Raw genomic sequence first — 6843 nt, 5'->3', positions numbered from 1 at the left:
AATTTTAAATTTGATTTAAGTCTGGTACGTTGTCGTTCCAAGCTAGAACGTGGCGTAGGTCTTCTGCTTTTAGATCTTCTGTCTTTGTCTAAAGCTGAGTTGTAGCCTAGATCTAGGGTTGTAGTTACCCAAAGTAGAAATTAATGGATTATTGCTGTGCGTGTGCGTGTGTGTGTGTGTGTGTGTGTGTGTGTGTGTATAGGCATATGTTTATCCGGATAAGTTATTCTAGAGAAGTCGCCACAATTTCTTTTCGAATGCTATCTTATCTCCTTTAATTATATGAAAAATTGTTGTACAGACATTATTTTTTATTGCACTCCATAAAAGCAAGTTGCATAGAATTAGACTGAGAGAAAACGTACTGGCCACAAACCACGACCACTAAATGCACTTTTTGATTCTAACACACGTTTGTTTGCAATTTGGAATTAACTGTAAATACGCGACAATTCCTAACTTTATTTTTTATCCAGACATTAACTAGTAAGCTCAATTTCATTAAAAGGTAGTATTTTGCCTACTTGGAATTTGTCAACAGTGAACTTCAACATAATTCTCTGTTAAATCTTCCTGCTGCAGAGTACTTACTACATTACATAATAATCGTACATGATGAAAAAGCTTAGGCAATACAGTATCACATTTATAACAATTGACAATACGAATTTCTTGTCTCTCACTGAATTGTTATAGTAGGAGTCAGTCATTTATTTCTTACGTTGGTGGAAATTTCAACAAAGAAACATGAGATCCTTTACCCGGTATGACAATCAAGAAGGTAAGTAATAACAACTGAAAATGGAGAACGAAAATATGCACATATAGAAGCTCACATTGTATTTTCGAGACTTTACATTTTCACGTTATTGCGAAAAAAACACCATCTGCTCTACGAAATGAGGCAGTAGAGCAAGTGGACAACTTCATATACTTGGAGTGTACTATAAGCAGTAGTATGAGCTTCTGCCAGGAAGTCAAATGGAGAATAGCAATGGCAAAGAAAGCTTTTAATAGAAAAAATAGCATCTTCTGCGGACCTCTGGAAAAAGAACTAAGGAAGATACTAATGAAAAGCTTTGTGTGGAGTGTGGCATTGTATGTGGAAGAAACATGGACATTACGACGAAGGGAAGAGAAGCGACTAAAAGCATTTGAAATATGGATATGGAGGAGAATGAGCGTGTTAAATGGACAGACAGAATAAGAAATGAAGCTGTGTTGGAAAGAGTGGGTGAAGAAAGAATTATGCTGAAACTGATCAAGAAGGGGAAAAGAAATTGGTTGGGCCACTAACTGAGAAGAAACTGCATACTGTACTGAAGAATGCACTGGAAGGAATGGTGAACAGGAGAAGAGTTCGGCACAGAAGAAGATATCGGTTGATAAACGACATTAAGATAGGCTATATGGACCACATTCGGAGACTAAAGAAAGACAGAAAATAGGAGAGATTGAAGAATGTTGGGTTTGGAGTGAAAGACCTTCCTTGGGCAGAAAACTATGAATGAATGAATGAGTGAATGAATGAATGAGTGAATGAATGAATGAATGAATCTCTACTATGCCGCGAGTTTGTCAACGTACAGTAGTGGCAAAAAAAAAAAAACGGACCGACCCTTGTAGCTATTTCAGAGCCTTGTTCACTCCAGAGCACGATAGACTGGTAACTAAGACTTTCGTGGTTCGAATCCTGCTTGGGAAGGAAACTTTTTTTTTTTTGTTCCTTATTCAAATTTATTCCCAATACATTTCGATTGCTGGTAAAATTCATGTTCTGGGAATAATAAGTTCATTAAGTAATAAATCGCTGCAATCGAAAAGTATTGAGAATAAATTTGAATAAGGAACAAAAAAAAAAAGTTTCCTTCCCAGGCAGGATTCGAACCACGAAAGTCTTAGTTACCAGTCTATCGTGCTCTGTAGTGAACAAGGCTCTGAAATCAGCTACAATGATCGGTCTGGTTTTCTTTGCCACTACTGTACATTCTGCATGCTCTATCAAGAGAGAACGGTGAAATCTGCTAAATATGTCACTAATCTCTCTCTTCTTCGCGATTACCCGTCGCTTCACTATTTTTTGATGTCTAGTCTATCAGCGTCTCAGTAAAGTTGTTAGCTTTTCTCTTGGCGCCTACGAACGCAACACACATTACACAATGTAAACTTCAGGGACATGACGTCCATATTACTATTGCCACTGGCAATAACAATTCAGTAGCGAAGCTATGGTGTAAATACTGGGTGAGCTGAAGAAATCTGCTTACCTCATATCTTCTTATAGGGCAGTTTCTTGACTTTTTTTTTATCAACTTTTTTGTGATAGGCTACAGAAGACCCCACAAGAAGTTGAGGACTACTCATTTTCGCCCCCAAACAGAATATAGGTATAACAATAAAACTTATTTGTCTCAGAGCAACCTGTTAGCCAAGGATAGCTATTTCATATACCATGAAAATTGAACATTTCTATTTTGTCTTCCTCCATCCTCTATTTTAATAGGCTATGTAAATGTGATGTCGATCTCCTATCTTTGTAAGCACATTTTGTTTCATACGTTCAACTTGAAAATGGTTTCTCTTTTAATTCTACAAATAATGACCACAGTGTCCTTTCAATATGAGCTATTTTACACAAAATTAATATATAACACACACATGAGCGCGCGCATTTACTTTTGATTGAACTAACGCTCAACAACGCAGCGCATTCACATAAGACCAATATAGCGAAACGTATTAATGTGAAGGTGAGGCTAGCCGTGGTTCGTACCGAGATGTAGCGAATCGATACCCCCTCCCCTGTCCCCCCCCCCTCAAGCTTGCGAGTCAAAGTCGTAGCCATGCCTTTAGAGGCTTCTAACCCTGTAAGAGTCCCCGGCTTCATATCACTTAGCTATTCCTCATCTAACCCACTCTAGCCCTGTAAGAGTCCTCGGCTTCATATCACTTAGCTATTCCTCATCTAACCCACTCTAGCCCTGTAAGAATCCTCGGCTTCATATCACTTAGCTATTCCTCATCTAACCCACTCTAGCCCTGTAAGAGTTCTCGGCTTCATATCACTTAGCTATTCCTCATCTCACTCTAGCCCTGTAAGAGTCCTCGGCTTCATATCACTTAGCTATTCCTCATCTAACCCACTCTAGCCCTGTAAGAATCCTCGGCTTCATATCACTTAGCTATTCCTCATCTAACCCACTCGAGCCCTGTAAGAGTCCTCGGCTTCATATCACTTAGCTATTCCTCATCTAACCCACTCTAACCCTGTAAGAGTCCTCGGCTTCATATCACTTAGCTATTCCTCATCTAACCCACTCTAGCCCTGTAAGAGTCTAACCCTCTCTAATCTTGTCATAGACCTTGGTCTTCTGTCACTTAGTTATCCTCTCGTCTAACTCACTCTAACCTTATCACATTTCACGTCACTTAACTATCCCCTCATCTAACCTAACCTAATCTTTAACTTATAATATTTACGAAAATATGCGTATATGGCGGCGGAGAGTAAAACATGGTGCAATATGATCTCCACGATCAGACACTAATACTAATATATCTACTTCCATGATAGGCCTAGCACAAGATAAAGTAACAGACCAACTCATTAATAAAATATAACACAACTTCACAAGGTCTTCTATACAAGGAACATCAATACGAGTACAAACACACCAATCTCAGTCGCCCTATGTCAACTATATCGTACATTGAAGTGTACCCAAGAATACGTAAGCCCTAATTACCTCAAAGTCGTAAGTGCTAACTAACTAGATAAAATTAAAGTTAAGGATTTCTGCTCAATTTAGCAACTACTACATATTTCCCAAATCAAATAACGGAGCTCTGAATAGACTAAATTTTGTCAAGAAAACGAGCCGTCATCTAAAATAGCCTAAATAAGTAGGCCTACCAAGAAACTGTTGATTTGATCGTAATAAGCTCTTAATTGCGTATTTTGAGTAAGATTGCTATGTATTTAATTAACACAAATCAATGGAATGCTGATGTGATGTAGCCGAATGTATAGTAGTTGATTTTAAAATAATAACACACAGAGTTTAAAAGTTATTTTTCTATCAACAATTAAGTTGTTATAACAAGAAGTATGTTTTCATGCATAGTTTCACGCAACAGTAAGAGAACCCTATTAAGATAAAAATGACGTATTTTGCTGTCATTTAAGGAACATAATGAATATTCATACATTACTTACCTGACTTAACATATATCCTTCTGAAAGTATACCTGTTAGTTTTATACTTTATATCACTAGGAACTCGTACTGAGTATCATATATATGTGTATGTGTGTGTGTTACTCGATCAAAGCGAGTGGAGCCGCGAGCGTAATGTTAACTATCGCGATGCGGTATTACGAACGCAGGAGCAGTAGCGCCACGGCTCCGGGCTGCAGGACTCCACTGGCCTTGATCGAGTAATATATATATATATATATATATATATATATATATATATATATATATATATATATTTATCACATAACAAAGATGAAATATTAAAGTAAACTTATTAAATTTTAATTTTTTAATTGGTATGTAATGACTACGACGTTCCATGTCCGAATATTTCTAATATCAACTGAGAATAATTTAATATATCGTTAATTAATAAGAAGGATTAATTGCAGACAAAATCTTTATTACTGTATTAAAATTCGCCATGTTTAAAATCGATATGATTGTCAGCCATATTGACGACTAAAAGAAGACATCTGATTGGTTACTCCCGCGATATCGTGATCATCTCCGATTGGCGAATACTAATCTCTTTGACATACGACGCTGTTTGTGATTGGTGCTTCAGAATTTGGAAAGATTCTTTAAAAGAGGAAATTTTGAATTTGACTGCCATTTTGCTGTCAGCTGTCGTCGAGTTGAGTACTGTGATTTTCTTAGTCGCGAAGTTGTAAGTACAGGTGTGATAATTTGAGATGGAGGCATACTGCTTGTTGTCTGGGTTCTTCTCTTCAACACCCGTATTAGCAGATACGAGATGTGATATTCTTGGAAATCTTCCTGTTGAAATGTCAATCATGATTCTAAGGTAAGTATATATGCTGATCATTATAGCCTAGGCTAAATGCTCAGGATTTTTAATTGTATGAGAAACAATGTAACTCAATCGCAATTCGATTTCAACGTTTAGGAATAAGTTGAGTGACATATTTAATATAAGTGCCACTTTTAGTAGATCTATTTAAAATAGACATCTATTTTTCATTTACTATACGTAGTGGTATAGTCTATTTTTAATTCATAGCAAGTACTATAAAATTCTCTTTAATCTCTAAGGTGATTAATTATAACTTTCTTAATCCTGTTATGAATGGACATATTGCTACTTCAAATTAAAATTGAAATAAACTTTGGTGAATATTTATAACAAATAATAGCAAGAAAAGTAAACTATAATGAACAAAATCTTTAAGATATCTTCTTTAAAAATTTACTTTTTTTTTTTGTTAGTAGTTCTCACTCGATGTCTTTCAAATAAAATGATCACATATTTTAACAAATAATAGAGTTGTATTCTTGAATTGTTCCCTATAAATGCAGGTCTATAGGCCTACCTATTGAGGTTAGGATCTATTACGCTGTTTAAACATTTCCAATAAAAGAAGTAAAGTAACAGTGAACTTGGAATTGGGCTTTTGGGTAATCCACCGTGTCCTAGAGCTTCAAATTTCCAACGTTTAGTAACTACATGCAAGTTCCATCATCAGGGTAAGACCAGAGAGGTCGCCTGTAGTGTCTTGCAATGTTCGAACATTAGAGAGGTAACCAAGACATCACAAACTTCGTCTCATTCCATATAAAAAACTAATAGCAAGATCTGTGCTAAAATCCTTAAGCTGTTAAAACTTGAAGAGATGAGAGTGGAGGATATCGAATCAAGATGGAACAAACACGACAGGCCTCCTTCTGCAGAGCGAACATCGACAAATATCGAACTTGGCCATACTCGACAAACTTGAATCGAACATAGCGTCTATAATGCACGACACCAGACTCGCCTACTGTTGGGCTCGTTACTCCTGGCTTATTCGGATGATTGTACGTTGAGAATGTAGAGTTCCAGGACACGGTGGATTACTCAAAACCACAATTTCAATCACAGTCACCGTGAAAGCCTAAAAACTCAAACGGTGAACTTGTTGAATTATGGTTTATTAGTTCTGCAGACACATCACTTGGATTCTGTAGTAATTTCTGAACTGTGGTTTTGTTCAAACTGATGTTTCTGGTGTAGGCCTACATACAGAAATAAACCTACTAGTTGTAATAGTAAGTCAATTGAACGTAGGCCTATGATATTTCCTTCAGTAGCCATTTAGGTTATTGTAGGCTGTGAATGTTATATCATATTTACAATTTGAATAAGTACAGGGTGTAATTGATAGTTTGTTATTGAAGTGTTATCAGTGAAGTGTGTTTCTGTCAGTGAAGCTTTACAGTTTATAGTGGCAGTGCAAAGTATTTGAACAGTGAAATGTTTTTGAAGTGTTAGTGAAATCAGGATAGAATCGGTGAAATGTGTCGTAGTTCTAGTGCAGTGAGTGAGTTGTCAGCGAAATGAGTGTAGTGCTGAAAGGTACTTGTGCAGGTATGATCATTATTATCATATTCGTGGGTTTTAGTTCGAACTTAGGGTTAAGATACAAATCAGATTTACTTTAAATGTTATTTGAAGTGATCGCGCTTCATTTAATTTAGGATGCTCCCTATTATTATTATTATTATTATTATTATTATTATTATTACTACTATTAGTATTATTATTATTATTAATTGTATTTTTATTGTGTTTATTATTGTCATTA

The sequence above is a fragment of the Periplaneta americana genome, chromosome 5, assembly GCF_040183065.1.
Source record: "Periplaneta americana isolate PAMFEO1 chromosome 5, P.americana_PAMFEO1_priV1, whole genome shotgun sequence".
NCBI classification, from domain to species: domain Eukaryota; kingdom Metazoa; phylum Arthropoda; class Insecta; order Blattodea; family Blattidae; genus Periplaneta; species Periplaneta americana.
The sequence above is the reverse complement of the archived record's forward strand: the minus strand, read 5'-3'. Positions refer to the sequence as shown.